This window comes from Genypterus blacodes, unplaced genomic scaffold, assembly GCF_046128005.1.
Source record: "Genypterus blacodes isolate CSIRO-AG114 ecotype Tasmania unplaced genomic scaffold, CSIRO-AGI_Gbla_v1 ptg000118l_1, whole genome shotgun sequence".
NCBI lineage: Eukaryota > Metazoa > Chordata > Actinopteri > Ophidiiformes > Ophidiidae > Genypterus > Genypterus blacodes.
The window spans coordinates 1,636,801-1,646,456 of NW_027466921.1; the positions used below are offsets into that span (position 1 = coordinate 1,636,801).

Below are 9,656 nucleotides of genomic sequence, written 5' to 3' on the forward strand. Positions count from 1 at the left end.
AAGCTGCACAATATCTCACCATCAGCTTTGACGCGTTTTGTGTGTCTGTCATTTCACTCCAGTATTGTTGCCGAGCTAAAGCCGAGAGACCCGATGTTCCCGGACGTGGCTCACAGCATCCTGATCCACAGGGTCATGATGGGCTCTCCAGCCAACAGGTTAGCATGTTTACAGATTTGTTTAGATTGTTTACAGATTTGTTAACGTGTTAATTTGTTAACGTGTGCATCTCTGCCCTTTAGGTCGACAGTGGAATATACCTCTGCTTCCCCATGGACTCAGGCATGAGCTCATATTTCAAACTAGACCTGGTTGAGGAGCTGTTTGCCATTGATACACAACCCAGGACGCCAGTCACCACACAGGTATGTTACGGTTAAGACGACTGTACTGAGGACATCCTTGATCTATAGGGAAGGTTTCCTCATCCCTCATTCACTCATTGTATCTTTGTCTGTGTCTCAAAGGCAATGGGAGGCTTGGACCTGGACATGTTGGCTCCCTACATCCCCATGGACGATGACTTCCAGCTGCGCAGCCTGACACCGGAGGAGCCCATGTCGTGTGGATCACTCACATCCATTGAAAGCTCTCCTGCTCACAGCACACAGGAGGTGCACAGCTCCTATCCCAGCTCGCCATTCAGCGGACAACGCAGTCGCGCAGCATCACCGGCTAGGCGCCGCCTGAGTCGATGGATGCTCCCGATCCAGCCGCAATGATCGCTAAGAGGTAAAGTAGTTGTCAACAAACTTTACTGCATTTCCTGCGGCGGATCTAATTTATGTTGCTAAGTCACTGTTACTGTGTTGCAGGGTCTCGCAGTTAAACAAAGAAGCGTCACTCAGGACCTTGGCAGCTCAGAACCTACAGCGCAAAAGAAAACTGTCTGAAATTCTTGGACAGGTGAGCCAGACATCGTTCACACATCAGGCTTTGCATCTACACATGCAGGGTTTGAGCCTCTGTGTTTGATGTTTTCCCCAGGGACCATTGCTCAACGACCAACAAGAGCAGAGGAAGATTTTGAAGGTCTCCGAGTCAGCGGCACTGGCTGCAGTCTCCCATCGGACCATGCTTCTACTGCCCACAAGTGAAGTAACCCATCGTCCTGACAACGCTTTACATGTTTCAGCAGAGCTCTGAAGATTCACAGTGATGATCTGTGTTTTCATCTCTTTCAGATTGGGCGAGTCGTCTGCTGGGCAGCACGTCAGAGAGCAGCTCCCTCTTCACCTTGCCGCACCTCACCCGCGATGGTCAACGCCCCCCTGCCGGGCCGGCAGTACCTCCTGCTGGGAGAGGAGCTGCTGCTGCTCTGGACCATGTTTACTGAGTCGATGCTCAGCCTGCTCACTGCTGGACCAGACTGGACACTACAGTTTCTCCCCAACGTTCTCAGTCCCTCTCTAAGGCCCCGCCCCTTATTTATGTATCTGTATGAGTCGGACCTTAGTTTGGCTGCCGCTTGTGCACTTCATGTGATATCCGCAGCATTCCACCGTACAAACGCCACAGCAGTGTCTTGGGTTTTGGTGCAAAGGATTCCTTTTTCCAGCAGGTCACCACTGAGTCTGGGGCTGCTGACAGCAAGGTATTGTAAGCTAAAGTCTCACAATTTCTATTTTCTTAAAAAGAAAACTATTACCAGCAATTTATATCAAGCCTTTTATTTTATTTTTCCTCGTACTTGTATGTTGTAGTAGTTGTTCTTAACAAATGTGTTTACTCCACAGTTATAAACTTATTGTTTAAACCTTGAGTGGTCTCCATTTAACAGTTATCAGTCTGAGGTAAATACATTGAATTGTGTAACATTCCAGTACATGCCTCTTTAATACATTACTGTAAGTGTGTAACTGTACGTAGTTCATTCATATTTTACTTGTGTGCGAACTAGATTGTGATGGAGGAGGTGAGGATGGACTCAATGATGGAAGAGTAGAAGTGCACCATCATTATCGTTGGCAGGTTGAACTTCTTCAGCAAGTGGGAGCTGATGTTGAGCTCGGGGTCCTGGGAGATGATCGATCCCAGGAATCGAAAGGACTCCACGGTGTCAGCTGGGGAGTCACACAGAATGATAGCGGGCGGGGCTGCGTTGAGTCAGAAATCCACAACCATCTCCTTTGTGTTCAGAGCATTAATCTCCAGATTGTTCTGCCTGCACCAATTCATCAGACGGCCAATCTCCCGCCTGTAGGCGGACTCGTCCCCATCAGAGATGAGTCCAATGAGCGTGATGTCTTCCCCGAACTTCAGGAGCTGGACCGACAGATGACTGCAGGTGTTGGTGTAAAAGGAGAAGAGCAGAGGAGAGAGAACGCAGCCCTGATGGGAACCGGTTCTTAAGTAGCGTTTGTGAGTTGCTCAGTTAATGGTGGTCAGTATATTACCATTGATCCATGCCCTGCTCTACAGCATGAACATATCTGCTCCATGACGGTTTAGTAGTGTGTGCCTGTAAATACGGTGTGTGTTTTTGGTCTAAATCCAAAGGAGAAAATGTTATGTCATTGTTTAATTTATATATTTATAGCTTTAATTGAATGTATTTCAATGTTTTTTTATTTAATTTAATGTATTAACTTGTGTTCACTTAAATGTCTTTTATTAGATTAAATTACATTTAAATTACTTCATTTTCATTTAATTAATTTCATTTCATGTGGCAATGTTGAGCTTGAAATTCTCTGCTTTAGCATAAAGCCAGATCATTTTGCTGACGTCTGTCTGTCTGTTTTCTTCACATTTTCCAGGGTTGGCGGTTCGTTGACCCAGGGACTTAGCGGCGGTCCATCGGTGTGATGATGCTGACGCTGACACAGAGGTAAATGCTTAGAAGTCATGACGTCTGGTGGCTAAGCTGCACAATATCTCACCATCAGCTTTGACGCGTTTTGTGTGTCTGTCATTTCACTCCAGTATTGTTGCCGAGCTAAAGCCGAGAGACCCGATGTTCCCGGACGTGGCTCACAGCATCCTGATCCACAGGGTCATGATGGGCTCTCCAGCCAACAGGTTAGCATGTTTACAGATTTGTTTAGATTGTTTACAGATTTGTTAACGTGTTAATTTGTTAACGTGTGCATCTCTGCCCTTTAGGTCGACAGTGGAATATACCTCTGCTTCCCCATGGACTCAGGCATGAGCTCATATTTCAAACTAGACCTGGTTGAGGAGCTGTTTGCCATTGATACACAACCCAGGACGCCAGTCACCACACAGGTATGTTACGGTTAAGACGACTGTACTGAGGACATCCTTGATCTATAGGGAAGGTTTCCTCATCCCTCATTCACTCATTGTATCTTTGTCTGTGTCTCAAAGGCAATGGGAGGCTTGGACCTGGACATGTTGGCTCCCTACATCCCCATGGACGATGACTTCCAGCTGCGCAGCCTGACACCGGAGGAGCCCATGTCGTGTGGATCACTCACATCCATTGAAAGCTCTCCTGCTCACAGCACACAGGAGGTGCACAGCTCCTATCCCAGCTCGCCATTCAGCGGACAACGCAGTCGCGCAGCATCACCGGCCAGGCGCCGCCTGAGTCGATGGATGCTCCCGATCCAGCCGCAATGATCGCTAAGAGGTAAAGTAGTTGTCAACAAACTTTACTGCATTTCCTGCGGCGGATCTAATTTATGTTGCTAAGTCACTGTTACTGTGTTGCAGGGTCTCGCAGTTAAACAAAGAAGCGTCACTCAGGACCTTGGCAGCTCAGAACCTGCAGCGCAAAAGAAAACTTTCTTGGACAGGTGAGCCAGACATTGTTCACATATCAGGCTTTACATCTACACATGCAGGGTTTGAGCCTCTGTGTTTGATGTTTTCCCCAGGGACCATTGCTCAACGACCAACAAGAGCAGAGGAAGATTTTGAAGGTCTCCGAGTCAGAGGCACCGGCTGCAGTCTCCCATCCAACCATGCTTCTACTGCCAACAAGTGAAGTAACCCATGGTCCTGACAACGCTTTACATGTTTCAACTAAGCTCTGAAGAATCACAGTGATGATATGTGTTTTCATCTCTTTCAGATTGGGCGAGTCGTCTGCTGGGCAGCACGTCAGAGAGCAGCTCCCTCTTCACCTTGCCGCACCTCACCCGCGATGGTCAACGCCCCCCTGCCGGGCCGGCAGTACCTCCTGCTGGGAGAGGAGCTGCTGCTGCTCTGGACCATGTTTACTGAGTCGATGCTCAGCCTGCTCACTGCTGGACCAGACTGGACACTACAGTTTCTCCCCAACGTTCTCAGTCCCTCTCTAAGGCCCCGCCCCTTATTTATGTATCTGTATGAGTCGGACCTTAGTTTGGCTGCCGCTTGTGCACTTCATGTGATATCCGCAGCATTCCACCGTACAAACGCCACAGCAGTGTCTTGGGTTTTGGTGCAAAGGATTCCTTTTTCCAGCAGGTCACCACTGAGTCTGGGGCTGCTGACAGCAAGGTATTGTAAGCTAAAGTCTCACAATTTCTATTTTCTTAAAAAGAAAACTATTACCAGCAATTTATATCAAGCCTTTTATTTTATTTTTCCTCGTACTTGTATGTTGTAGTAGTTGTTCTTAACAAATGTGTTTACTCCACAGTTATAAACTTATTGTTTAAACCTTGAGTGGTCTCCATTTAACAGTTATCAGTCTGAGGTAAATACATTGAATTGTGTAACATTCCAGTACATGCCTCTTTAATACATTACTGTAAGTGTGTAACTGTACGTAGTTCATTCATATTTTACTTGTGTGCGAACTAGATTGTGATGGAGGAGGTGAGGATGGACTCAATGATGGAAGAGTAGAAGTGCACCATCATTATCGTTGGCAGGTTGAACTTCTTCAGCAAGTGGGAGCTGATGTTGAGCTCGGGGTCCTGGGAGATGATCGATCCCAGGAATCGAAAGGACTCCACGGTGTCAGCTGGGGAGTCACACAGAATGATAGCGGGCGGGGCTGCGTTGAGTCAGAAATCCACAACCATCTCCTTTGTGTTCAGAGCATTAATCTCCAGATTGTTCTGCCTGCACCAATTCATCAGACGGCCAATCTCCCGCCTGTAGGCGGACTCGTCCCCATCAGAGATGAGTCCAATGAGCGTGATGTCTTCCCCGAACTTCAGGAGCTGGACCGACAGATGACTGCAGGTGTTGGTGTAAAAGGAGAAGAGCAGAGGAGAGAGAACGCAGCCCTGATGGGAACCGGTTCTTAAGTAGCGTTTGTGAGTTGCTCAGTTAATGGTGGTCAGTATATTACCATTGATCCATGCCCTGCTCTACAGCATGAACATATCTGCTCCATGACGGTTTAGTAGTGTGTGCCTGTAAATACGGTGTGTGTTTTTGGTCTAAATCCAAAGGAGAAAATGTTATGTCATTGTTTAATTTATATATTTATAGCTTTAATTGAATGTATTTCAATGTTTTTTTATTTAATTTAATGTATTAACTTGTGTTCACTTAAATGTCTTTTATTAGATTAAATTACATTTAAATTACTTCATTTTCATTTAATTAATTTCATTTCATGTGGCAATGTTGAGCTTGAAATTCTCTGCTTTAGCATAAAGCCAGATCATTTTGCTGACGTCTGTCTGTCTGTTTTCTTCACATTTTCCAGGGTTGGCGGTTCGTTGACCCAGGGACTTAGCGGCGGTCCATCGGTGTGATGATGCTGACGCTGACACAGAGGTAAATGCTTAGAAGTCATGACGTCTGGTGGCTAAGCTGCACAATATCTCACCATCAGCTTTGACGCGTTTTGTGTGTCTGTCATTTCACTCCAGTATTGTTGCCGAGCTAAAGCCGAGAGACCCGATGTTCCCGGACGTGGCTCACAGCATCCTGATCCACAGGGTCATGATGGGCTCTCCAGCCAACAGGTTAGCATGTTTACAGATTTGTTTAGATTGTTTACAGATTTGTTAACGTGTTAATTTGTTAACGTGTGCATCTCTGCCCTTTAGGTCGACAGTGGAATATACCTCTGCTTCCCCATGGACTCAGGCATGAGCTCATATTTCAAACTAGACCTGGTTGAGGAGCTGTTTGCCATTGATACACAACCCAGGACGCCAGTCACCACACAGGTATGTTACGGTTAAGACGACTGTACTGAGGACATCCTTGATCTATAGGGAAGGTTTCCTCATCCCTCATTCACTCATTGTATCTTTGTCTGTGTCTCAAAGGCAATGGGAGGCTTGGACCTGGACATGTTGGCTCCCTACATCCCCATGGACGATGACTTCCAGCTGCGCAGCCTGACACCGGAGGAGCCCATGTCGTGTGGATCACTCACATCCATTGAAAGCTCTCCTGCTCACAGCACACAGGAGGTGCACAGCTCCTATCCCAGCTCGCCATTCAGCGGACAACGCAGTCGCGCAGCATCACCGGCCAGGCGCCGCCTGAGTCGATGGATGCTCCCGATCCAGCCGCAATGATCGCTAAGAGGTAAAGTAGTTGTCAACAAACTTTACTGCATTTCCTGCGGCGGATCTAATTTATGTTGCTAAGTCACTGTTACTGTGTTGCAGGGTCTCGCAGTTAAACAAAGAAGCGTCACTCAGGACCTTGGCAGCTCAGAACCTGCAGCGCAAAAGAAAACTTTCTTGGACAGGTGAGCCAGACATTGTTCACATATCAGGCTTTACATCTACACATGCAGGGTTTGAGCCTCTGTGTTTGATGTTTTCCCCAGGGACCATTGCTCAACGACCAACAAGAGCAGAGGAAGATTTTGAAGGTCTCCGAGTCAGAGGCACCGGCTGCAGTCTCCCATCCAACCATGCTTCTACTGCCAACAAGTGAAGTAACCCATGGTCCTGACAACGCTTTACATGTTTCAACTAAGCTCTGAAGAATCACAGTGATGATATGTGTTTTCATCTCTTTCAGATTGGGCGAGTCGTCTGCTGGGCAGCACGTCAGAGAGCAGCTCCCTCTTCACCTTGCCGCACCTCACCCGCGATGGTCAACGCCCCCCTGCCGGGCCGGCAGTACCTCCTGCTGGGAGAGGAGCTGCTGCTGCTCTGGACCACGTTTACTGAGTCGATGCTCAGCCTGCTCACTGCTGGACCAGACTGGACACTACAGTTTCTCCCCAACGTTCTCAGTCCCTCTCTAAGGCCCCGCCCCTTATTTATGTATCTGTATGAGTCGGACCTTAGTTTGGCTGCCGCTTGTGCACTTCATGTGATATCCGCAGCATTCCACCGTACAAACGCCACAGCAGTGTCTTGGGTTTTGGTGCAAACGATTCCTTTTTCCAGCAGGTCACCACTGAGTCTGGGGCTGCTGACAGCAAGGTATTGTAAGCTAAAGTCTCACAATTTCTATTTTCTTAAAAAGAAAACTATTACCAGCAATTTATATCAAGCCTTTTATTTTATTTTTCCTCGTACTTGTATGTTGTAGTAGTTGTTCTTAACAAATGTGTTTACTCCACAGTTATAAACTTATTGTTTAAACCTTGAGTGGTCTCCATTTAACAGTTATCAGTCTGAGGTAAATACATTGAATTGTGTAACATTCCAGTACATGCCTCTTTAATACATTACTGTAAGTGTGTAACTGTACGTAGTTCATTCATATTTTACTTGTGTGCGAACTAGATTGTGATGGAGGAGGTGAGGATGGACTCAATGATGGAAGAGTAGAAGTGCACCATCATTGTCGTTGGCAGGTTGAACTTCTTCAGCAAGTGGGAGCTGATGTTGAGCTCGGGGTCCTGGGAGATGATGGATCCCAGGAATTGAAAGGACTCCACGGTGTCAGCTGGGGAGTCACACAGAATGATAGCGGGCGGGGCTGCGTTGAGTCAGAAATCCACGACCATCTCTTTTGTGTTCAGAGCATTAATCTCCAGATTGTTCTGCCTGCACCAATTCATCAGACGGTCAATCTCCCGCCTGTAGGCGGACTCGTCCCCATCAGAGATGAGTCCAATGAGCGTGATGTCTTCCCCGAACTTCAGGAGCTGGACCGACAGATGACTGCAGGCGTTGGTGTAAAAGGAGAAGAGCAGAGGAGAGAGAACGCAGCCCTGATGGGAACCGGTTCTTAAGTAGCGTTTGTGAGTTGCTCAGTTAATGGTGGTCAGTATAATACCATTGATCCATGCCCTGCTCTACAGCATGAACATATCTGCTCCATGACGGTTTAGTAGTGTGTGCCTGTAAATACGGTGTGTGTTTTTGGTCTAAATATCAAAGGAGAAAATGTTATGTCATTGTTTAATTTATATATTTATAGCTTTAATTGAACGTATTTCAATGTTTTTTTATTTAATTTAATGTATTAACTTGTGTTCACTTAAATGTCTTTTATTAGATTAAATTACATTTAAATTACTTCATTTTCATTTAATTAATTTCATTTCATGTGGCAATGTTGAGCTTGAAATTCTCTGCTTTAGCATAAAGCCAGATCATTTTGCTGACGTCTGTCTGTCTGTTTTCTTCACATTTTCCAGGGTTGGCGGTTCGTTGACCCAGGGACTTAGCGGCGGTCCATCGGTGTGATGATGCTGACGCTGACACAGAGGTAAATGCTTAGAAGTCATGACGTCTGGTGGCTAAGCTGCACAATATCTCACCATCAGCTTTGACGCGTTTTGTGTGTCTGTCATTTCACTCCAGCATTGCTTAAGCCGAGAGACCCGATGTTCCCGGACGTGGCTCACAGCATCCTGATCCACAGGGTCATGATGGGCTCTCCAGCCAACAGGTTAGCATGTTTACAGATTTGTTTAGATTGTTTAGATTGTTTACAGATTTGTTAAGGTGTTAATTTGTTAACGTGTGCATCTCTGCCCTTTAGGCCGACAGTGGAATATACCTCTGCTTCCCCATGGACTCAGACATGAGCTCAAATTTCAAGCTAGACCTGATTGAGGAGCTGTTTGCAAATTGATACACAACCCAGGACGCCAGTCACCACACAGGTATATTACGATTAAGACGACTGTACTGAGGACATCCTTGATCTAATCTAGGGAAGGTTTCCTCATCCCTCATTCACTCATTGTATCTTTGTCTGTGTCTCAAAGGCAATGGGAGGCTTGGACCTGGACATGTTGGCTCCCTACATCCCCATGGACGATGACTTCCAGCTGCTCAGCCTGACACCGGAGGAGCCCATGTCGTGTGGATCACTCACATCTATTGAAAGCTCTCCTGCTCACAGCACACAGGAGGTGCACAGCTCCTATCCCAGCTCGCCATTCAGCGGACAAAGCAGTCGCGCAGCATCACCGGCCAGGCGCCGCCTGAGTCGATGGATGCTCCCGATCCAGCCGCAATGATCGCTAAGAGGTAAAGTAGGTGTCAACAAACTTTACTGCATTTCCTGCGGCGGATCTAATTTATGTTGCTAAGTCACTGTTACTGTGTTGCAGGGTCTCGCAGTTAAACAAAGAAGCTCCACTCAGGACCTTGGCAGCTCAGAACCTACAGCGTAAAAGAAAACTGTCTGAAATAGTTGGACAGGTGAGCCAGACATCGTTCACACATCAGGCTTTGCATCTACACATGCAGGGTTTGAGCCTCTGTGTTTGATGTTTCCCCCAGGGACCATTGCTCAGCGACCAACAAGAGTAGAAGAAGATTTTGAAGGTCTCCGAGTCAGCGGCACTGGCTGCAGTCTCCCATCGGACCATG

At 46.9% G+C, this 9,656-nt stretch overlaps 4 pseudogenes; all 4 read left to right on the plus strand.

Moving 5' to 3' along the window:
* Positions 1 to 254: 254 nt before the first annotated feature.
* On the plus strand, positions 255 to 1,660 carry LOC143009853 (hypoxia-inducible factor 1-alpha-like; annotated as a pseudogene).
* A 1,147-nt stretch (positions 1,661 to 2,807) lies between these two features.
* On the plus strand, positions 2,808 to 4,515 carry LOC143009854 (hypoxia-inducible factor 1-alpha-like; annotated as a pseudogene).
* A 1,147-nt stretch (positions 4,516 to 5,662) lies between these two features.
* On the plus strand, positions 5,663 to 6,807 carry LOC143009856 (hypoxia-inducible factor 1-alpha-like; annotated as a pseudogene).
* An 8-nt stretch (positions 6,808 to 6,815) lies between these two features.
* LOC143009857 (hypoxia-inducible factor 1-alpha-like) lies at positions 6,816 to 9,596 on the plus strand (annotated as a pseudogene).
* Positions 9,597 to 9,656: the final 60 nt, after the last annotated feature.